Source organism: Nipponia nippon, unplaced genomic scaffold, assembly GCF_047370975.1.
Source record: "Nipponia nippon isolate SJK-2023a ecotype South Korea unplaced genomic scaffold, ASM4737097v1 scaffold_50, whole genome shotgun sequence".
NCBI lineage: Eukaryota > Metazoa > Chordata > Aves > Pelecaniformes > Threskiornithidae > Nipponia > Nipponia nippon.
The window spans coordinates 682,357-691,460 of NW_028262370.1; the positions used below are offsets into that span (position 1 = coordinate 682,357).

Consider the following 9,104-nt stretch of genomic DNA (forward strand, 5'->3'; position numbering starts at 1 on the left):
CCCGCATCCTGCTGCAGCCACTGAACTGGCATCCCATTTCCCAGTGTCAATACTCCACGTTTCCCCCACAGTCTCGTATCTATATTCCCATTGCGCTGCCTTCCAGCACATATCTGTGCAGCAGTGGTCACCCTGAGCCTCACTTCCCAGAGGGCACAGCGGTACGGAGCTGTGAGGAGCACGCTCAGGTGTACGAGGGTTCAGCAGTGCAGTGTTAACTGATAGTCTGGTCCAAGCCCAAATAAGCCTTCTCAAAACGCAGGGGGCTGGGAAGTTTGGCATGCTAACCGTCGAGAGGTCCGCAGAAGGAAAAGCCACTTGCATGACTTCCATCAAGCCACTTGCAAAGCTGCCACTTGCCCACCTTCTGCTGGGGGCCAAGCCAAAGGGATGAAGCCTCGTGCTCGTACCAAGCCCGACGCAAAGTTAAGGCACTGAGAAGTTCCCCCAGTCAGCCCGGAGCCAGAGGGCAGGTATCTAAGCTGCGATGAGATGGAAGAGCCTGGAAAAGAATTCATTGGCAGGAGGCGATGGAAGAAGGTACGGTGCGTGTGGCACCTGGGGTTAAGCGACCCGCTCGGTTTTGTGTCTGGATCGGTACTGTGCTTGCACTTTGACTAAGCCCCAGTTCAGAGCAGCAATTCTTGTTACTCGTCGTGGGTGCCAAGTGCTGCATCTCCTCTGTCCTCTCCGGCGCGTGGATTTAATCTTTTGCGTATAGGCAGGGCCTTGATAATGCTCCTGTGTGGGCAGCGTGTATGTGAAGGGCAGGTTTTCCGCACATTTGTGCCTGATCTTTCTTGTTGCTTTTAATCAGGAAAATCTTGGTATATACTTGCCAGGAACTAAAGAAATGCAAAGAGCTGATGAAGAAAGAGGTGCCCGTCAAGGAGGGAGTGCAGGTTAGTTCTGGTTTTCCATTTTCTTGACTGCGTTCTAACCAAAAGCCGTGTCTTAAACAACTGAAATGAGCTGAACTACTGGGGATTTCTCATCCCTACACAATTGTGTATTGCTGCGGACTTTAGCAGCCATAGTCCTGGACTGTGAGCCTGTGCTGTAGGGAGGTGAAAGCAGGTATTAAAGAAAAAAAAAGTGTGCTTTTCCAAACTGCTGCCAAGATTGGAAAGAAGCGATGGCTGTGGGCAGGTACAGAGCCATGGGCAGTGTCAGTCAGAATGAGGACCAGTGATGTGGGTACGGCCGTAGCGTGAGAGTTTTCATGGCCTTGAGCAGCACAGCAAGGATTGTCAGGCAGCAAGGCCGGCTGCCAGGGGTGTGTGAGCAGCTCCTCCCCAGCATGGAGACGGGCATGGGAGGAGCCAGCGCTGTTGCTGTGGGTGTGTAGCAGGTGAGAGCGGTGGAAGCTGCTCTCAGGACATGTAATTAGGAGCTATCGTCATGGTACTGGGTGGGAAATACCATGAGGGAGGAGGCTAAGTCACGAAAGGCCGTCTTAACTGTATGCGTGAAGTGGGGGAAAGAATGTGAGGGTGTTAAGGAGACTGTAAGTTGCGATGAAGGCAGTGAGTGAGATGATCGTTGTAGGAGCTTTCTGAGTGGGTGAGAATGGGGCAAGGCTGCACGTAAGGCCAGCAGAGGCTGTGGCAGCTGTTGAGCCAATCAGATCTCAAAGAAGAGATGATGATTTGGGCAAGATCTGGTGAAGTCAGCGTCTTGTACATGTTGCGGAGACTGCATAAGGCCTGAGTGCTGTCGAGGAGAGGAGTGTGAAAGGAGTGTTGGAGTGCCAGGGAGTGGGGATGGAGGTGGTCACAGCCTCATGTCTCAGTTTTCCATGGGCTGTGCGTATAGCCCACGTAACTCATCTTGCATTCAGGAAGAAGTGCCACCCTTTTGGCGAAAAGAGAAGGGAAAAGCACAGGTAATCTGTGGCAGAGCTCGAAGTTGGGGTGAGATTACCATGCTTAGTCTTCCCATTCTAGAGTATGAAAAACATTTCCTTGAACCACTTTCCCAACATAGCAAGGCGTGACTTTCTGAAGTAGCTGTTTTCCCAGGAGCTGCATGTGAGCTAAGGCAGATGAGAGAGTCTTGCCTGCCGTCAGTCACCGAGGCTGATGACAGGTCACCCAGCAGTTTTGGCAAGGACAGAACAAGATAGCTACGTGTGCTTCTCTGTGCTGATGGTAATTTCTGGAACGTGTCTTGCAGAGGTTGGTGTTCAGGTTTTGCAGGCTGTAGGTTTGGCAGGATCTAGTGTGTCATTAAGATGATGGCAATGACAAACCCCGGTGGGATGGGGCTGAGAATCAGAAGGGTAAAAGTGAGAAAGAAAGACGTGGCTTGAGATCAAAGCAGTTTAATAATGGGAAAGAAATGCTTTTTAAATAAATTGGAAGGAAAAGGGACGAAAACAACAGAGAGAGGAAAATAAAACCCAGGAAAAACAAGCGATGCAAATGAAAACAATTGCTCAGCACCAACCGAGCGATGGTGAGCCAGTCCCTGAGCAGTGGCCCCCCACCACCCTCCCCCCCAGTTTTATTGCTGAGCACGACGTCGTATGGTATGGAACAGGCCTTTGGTCAGCTGGGGTCAGCTGTCCCAGCTGTGTCCCCTCCCAGCTTGCTGTGCACCTCCCCCCTACTCGCTGGCGGGGCAGAAAAGGCCTTGACGCTGTGTCAGCGCTGCTCAGCAGTAAGTAAAACATCGGTGCGTTATCAACGCTGTTTTCAGCACAAATCCAAAACACAGCCCCATGCAAAGCACTCTGAAGAAGTGTAACTGTCCCGGCCAAAGCCAGGACAGTACGGCATTCTGGATTTCCTGTAATTTTCAGGAGTGCTTGAACAGTTCAATGTTATGTTGAGGTACGGTAGTTATAATGTCATCAGAAGAGAGGGAAGAGAGAGAAGATGGAGATGGCAAAGATACTCCAAAGCATTATAAGCTCTGAGAGAAGAAACATGGCATTTGCAGTTTCTATGAACAGTTTTCCTTCAATGTAGTGTTCTTTTAAAGATTTACAGACGATGTTTTCCTATGTGGGTATCAGAGTTCAGTGATTTGACCGTAAAGCTCTACACTGAAATGTGAAAAAAAAATGAGCAACGTATCCTAGCAAGAAGTGTAATGCCATAGACTGGAGAGTTTTGCTCTTGTAGTTTAGAGTTCTCCTTCAAACGCAGGTGTGTGGTTTTCACTTGTGCTGTGCTGGGCAGTGATTTAAAAGAAGAAAAAAGCCAAACACAAAAACCCAGCCCTGAAACTGCCTGTGACATTAGAGGGGGGTGAGACATATCCCATTTTCTGCTTCTTCCGCTCTCCTGCTTTCTCTTAAGCTTGTTCCTATCGCTATCATGATCACTATTCTTGCTTCCTGTAGAGCCAAGACAACGTAAGAGATATTTTTGGGCCGGTGTTCTCCTGTCGGGCAGAGATGTCCGTGTAGGCGTGCTCAGTCGCAGAGGCAAAAGGCCTCACAGGTGGGTGCGTGGTGAGTGATGGTTCTCCCTTATCAACAGTGCTGTCAGTGGAGGGGTTTGAGATCGGTGGTAATTCCAGAAGAATGACATGATTATTGCTGCGTCAGTCTGAGAGTGGGAGAAGAGCAAAGTTTTGGGGAGGAGAGGATAATTTTAATTAGCTGTAAGATTTTTTACAGCGCAGGTTTTGTGGGTCAGTGACGGCAGTCATGGAGGTGGTGGCTGGGATTGTGTAATGGAAATTCTTTTGTTGGGCAGCTGAAGCCCAAATTGCCCTTAGTCTTAGTGGGACGAGTGAATCGGGCAGCATGCAACTTGTTTTCTTGAAACTGAAGCTGGTTTAGTTAGAGGGCGAGCGTGTTTGGAAGCTTTAGGAGTTTGGGGGCAGAGGCCAGGCGGACGCTGGTGCCCTCGGTGGAGGGGGCTGTTTGTGCCCCGTGCCCTTGGCCTGGCGCTCGCAGCCGGGAAGGGGCTTTCCAAACTCCTGCTGGAAGGAGCCAGACGTGGGACCTGTGGCCGAGCTGGGGGACAGGGAGCACCCCTGGAGCAGGGTCAGGACCTGCAGCAAACCTGCCTTCAATTCATCCCTTCCCAGCTGGACACTGCCCAGGAGTAACTTTGCGGGTTGCTGTTCTCCCTCCGGAAGCATGGCCCGCACCAAGCACAGGCAGAGGTGCGCCTGTGCCGGGAGAAGACTTGAAGCAGAGCCGGGGCTGATGGTGAGAGCTGCCAGCAGCTGTCCAGCTCAGGAAGATGCAGGTAAGATGCCACAGAGGGGCCAGCAAGCGGTTGTCACTTGTCTTGCAGGAACAGGATTTAACAGCGGAAGGGAGGCAGGACGAAAGGGCCTTTGAGGTCCAAAAGTGCGTCAGACAGCTGGCGTAGTCGTGATGACAGCAGAGGAGGAAGAGAAGCAGATGCCGGTGAGCTGTGTGGGACAATGCTGTCGAGGTAAGATCTGCCGCACAAACACAGCCATGGGGCGGCGGTGGAGTGGGTGAGAAAGGCACCTGGGAGAGAGGAGAGCACGGGGAGATGGGAGAGAGAGGTGGAGATGGAGGGGCAAAATCCAGGGTGCTAGAAGTGAGGAGGCTCCTGCTGTGCGGGTGCCTGTGAGGTCCCTGGTCTCTGAGTAGCTGTTAGCGTTGGAGCAGGCCTCTGGCTTGTGCAGCTGCTTACGTCGTCATGAACTGCCGTTTTCACATCTTTTTGGAGAAGAGGCAGCTAGGTGCTAGTGTATGGTACTGACTGTCTTGCAGATGTTTTGCTTCTCTTCTCTGTGTCCTGCTCTCTGTCCCTGCCTCTCCCTTTCCCTTTTCCCTTTGCCTTCCTTTTCCCTCTCATCCTTTTGCCTCTGTCCGGCTCCCTCGCCCTGCCTGTGTCGGTCCGTCCCTCTGTGCTTCCTCCTGCCCTCCTCTGCTCTCTCTGTCCCTCTGTCCCGCTGCTCATTACTATGTTCCTGGCCGCCCCCTGCCCCCTTCCCCCCTGTCCCCTTCTCCCTGTCCCTGTGCCCGCTCCTCACTAGGGGACCCCTTGTTCCTGCCATCCCTCTGTCCTGCTCCCACCCCTCTCTGCCGCTCTGTCCCTCTCTCCTCCTCCTCCCTGCTCCAGCGGGGCTCTGGGGCCAGGGCAGCGCCGGGGAGGCGGCCATGGGGCCTGCGGGGGGACGGGGCCCAGGTGGGGTGGGGGGATGGTGTCCCCACAGGGTCAGACAGCAGGGCAGGAGCGCCCCGCGGCAGGAAGGGAGCCGTAGTCCTGGGACACGGGGCTGCCAGGTGGCCATGTTGGTTGCCAGGGCATGCCGGGAGCTGTAGTCCTGGGGCATGGGGCTGCTGGTCAGCCATGTCGGTCTCGGGAACAGCAGTTATCAAGCAAGATGAAATGCTGTGGGACGGCTCCGCTGGGGACTCTGAAATGTCCTGAGGGGGGATTTCTGATTTGCAGCGGCAAATCTAATCACTAAAGGACACTGATCCTCCCTGGGTGGCAGCTTTGCTGGCTCTCCATCACCCTGTCACTGGCTTTTTGGGGCCCTGGCTGGTGGGATCCCTGGGGCACGGTATGAAAATTCCCTTCCCTAACTATTAGATCAACCAGTCTTTAGAGTATGAAAGTGTATTAACTTTCTTTGTAGAGAGAGATATATGATGCATTCACGTGATACACTGTCATGTGATGAGGTATGGAGCTTTACTGGAGATTTTGGTATTGTTCATGCTGAAATCAAACAAAGGAAAGGACAGCCCAGCCCTGGAAAGAAGGCCTTTGCTTCTGGGAAGCTTAGAGCTGTCCAGGAAGGCTAAAGGACACCCCGGCTCAACCAAGAGAACGCCAGCGTCCTAACCCCTCTGAGACGTCTTTGAAACCCTCCCGGCATCGTCAGGCGTCATAGAACAGCAACGCTAGCAAGGCTGACTCCAGGGACGTCTGGATCAGTAGACAAGCAGCGAGAATGCTGCAAGACTAGAGTTGCTTTGCAAAGTTTGACTATGATTAGTAATTGGTCGTGTGGGTGGGAGTGATGAGTCAAGTCGTCTGGTACCTGAACAGTTGAAGGCTATAAGAACCCTGTGTAAAGGCACATGTGGGGTGCCTCAATGGGGCTGGGACATGGTGTCTCCCTGAGACCCACCCTGGTCCCTCCCCTCAAATTGTTGTGTCTGTGTGTGTCCCCCCATATGCAAATACAGGATGCAGAGCAGGAGGGTGGGAGGGATGGGGGGGTGAAAAGGGGCGTGGCCTCCGGCAGAGGGCTGTGAAGCAGCGGCGGGGATGGCGTGACTGCAGCAGAGCCGCGATCGTTGGACAATGTTTATTGGCGGGCAAAGACATCCCAGCCAGACTATGCCTTATAAATAACTTAGAAACAATGAAGAACAGGCAGACGTGAGAAACACCTGGAAAAGGATTAGGAAAAAATTGCTGATCATGCTGGAGTCCTTGCTTACCTGTAGTCCTTCTCTCGATGTTGATCTTTGGACTTCTTTTTCTCCTTGACCTTCTCTACAGTTTTTCATTCTTTGGTCACCTGTCTTTTGGCATTCCTTCTCTGTTTCACCTCCGCTTCCTTCTGTGTGGGTATGTTTTCTTTTGCCATGTCTTAGTTTGTCTTTTTCATTTTCCCGGGATGCGTCCTCAAAGTTGGAATGAGCTGACCCAGGTGGAAGTGCATGCCTTTCACGAGAATATTTTTCACGTGGCTGCTGGGGTATTGAACAGTGATGGACGTTTGCTCGGTGGCTGCTAAAGCGATGTACGTCTTCCTCTCCAGCGAGTGCGTTGTGAGGCCCTCTGCTTTTGCAATGATAATCCTTATGGGACCTGTTGTTGTAAGCTTGACTCGATTTGTCAAAGTCTTTGTCACAATGAGAGGACTTTCTCTCTCTGCCATCCCTTGTTCCATGAGTGGGGTAAGAATCATTGCAGTATCTGCCTTTTTCCCATCTCTCTGGTTCGTCTTGATAGTATCTTTCTCTGCTCCGCGTTCTCTCTCCTTTGGAACGATAACACCCATTCCTGTCTGGTGCTGTTCTTTCTCTGCTTTGGGATCTAGAACGAGAATATTTTCCCGAGCTTCTGACATTATTGGGACTGTTTCTTTCATGACGGGAAGATCTACGCTTGCTTTCATTGCAATACTCCTGCTTAGGATGATTTTGCTTATTTGTTTCCACACTGCGAGAGCACCTCCTCTTGTGGGAGCGATCATCTGGTTTGCTTCTGGTTTGCTTCTCCTTCTCCCTCTCTTCAGTGTCTGAGATTTCTCTCTTCTTTCGGTGGTGCTCTTTGTCAGTTTTTTGAGAGTCCTATCTTTTTTCCTATGTTTGTCTCCTTCACATTTTTTGTTACCCGGTCCCTCATTTTCTCTGGAAAATTGACTCTCCAAAGCTTCATCCAGCTCTGTCATACAAGAGTCACTAAGAGGTAGTACCTCTACATAGTTATTAGAAATGTCCTTTGTATCTTGGCATTTGTCTGTAATAGCTAGAGATGCAAGTTTTTTAGAAGCACATTCCATGTCAGACTTTATCGAGGAAGTTTGCCCTAATTTCTCTTTGCTCTCAAGAGACCCTTTGAGGTACAAAGGATTTCCTTTTGAAATTAGTTCAGGTTCTTTTGATCCTCTTGCTTCGTCTTTGTCTCTACGGTCTTCAGACTCACACTGCCCAAGGAATTCATCTTCAGCGCCCAAGGATTTTTTCCTGAGCTTGTGCTGACCATTGATATTGGGATGCGCATTATCAGCTTTTGTTACAGTACTTTCAGCAACTTCTTCTTTGGTAGAAGTGGTTTCAGAATCTGGGTGAGTAAAAAGATTGTCAGCCTCACAACGACAGTTGGAAGGAACCTTCCTGGGTTCTTTATAGGCAAACAGTGCTGCCCTCACTACAGTTGCCATGCCCCTTGTCCTCACCACATGACTCCTTGTAAAAAGGGAGTCTCCATCTTCTTTGCAGCTCCCCTTTAAGTAGTGGTACATGGTGATGCGATCACCTCGAAGCCTCCTTTTCTCAAGGCTGAACAAGCCCAGCTCTCTCAGCCTGTCCTCCTACGGCAGGCTGCCTGGACCCTGCATCATCTTGGTGGCTCTTCTCTGGACCCCCTCCAGCCTGTCCACATCTTTTTTGTATAACGGGGACCAGAACTGTGCACAGTATTCCAGGTGTGGCCTGACAAGCGCCGAGTAGAGTGGGATAATGACTTCTTCATCTCTGCTGGTGATGCCCTTTTTGATGCAACCCAGCATCCTCTTGGAACAATTAAAACGTAAAAGTTAGCAGATGGAAAAAATACTGTCTTCAGTAGAAAACGACTGTTTGCAAAATTTCTACATTAGGAGTTGAACAAGGTCACGTTGAGTTATAGGCACTGTCCCCATTTTACACATCACCCCACTCACCCCCCCCAACCAAAGTGATGAAGTATTGTCTCAGGTGAACTTCTCTGAAGTTGACGTGTTCTCATCTCATCTAACGCACAAAGCGTTACGATGAAATCTGTGCTGCGTGTTTTCTCAGTATTTCACATGAATTAGGAACGTTATAATGCTCCTGAATACCAAATACACCATAGGTGAGAAATTCTAGATGGAGCAAACCTAACGCGGTGTTTCAAGCAATCCATTTGTTTTAGAAAAGAAAATCTCAGAAGGTTTAACAGGTTGGACGTGGCAAGTGGAATCTTTCCACCTCTAAGATTTGCAAACCTTTTCAGTGATCTTGTGAGAACGTTGGGAGTACGATGCATCGTATACCTCTTGGATGCAGGAGCCATCTTTTTACACCTTAAAACCAAGCCCAGACCAATGTTCGGACATGCCTTTGAACTTCTGGCCATATGAAAATGTCAGGGTGCAACTTCACGCTGACAAAGGCTGTCGAGCCCCAGTGTAGACAATACTAGGTATAAAAGTGTAATGTGAGCTACCGGCCCCAATTCGTAGCATATATTTCCAGAGACTCAAAGAGAAACAGCAAGATTACTCTCTTAGAAACAAATGTATTATCTTCCAGGCTTTGAATGGAAAACATGGAGACCATTTACATGGCTTCCACAGAAGAACAAAGTCCAAGCCACTCCCATCCACCACCGAGTTCTTTTCTTTAGACAGTATATGGTTTTCAGTAAAAGGAGTTTATTTTAGAAAGCTGTACA

At 50.2% G+C, this 9,104-nt stretch overlaps 1 pseudogene; it reads right to left on the bottom strand.

Moving 5' to 3' along the window:
• Positions 1-6,393: 6,393 nt before the first annotated feature.
• Positions 6,394-7,848, bottom strand: LOC148051960 (uncharacterized; annotated as a pseudogene).
• Between the last annotated feature and the right edge of the window lie 1,256 nt (positions 7,849-9,104).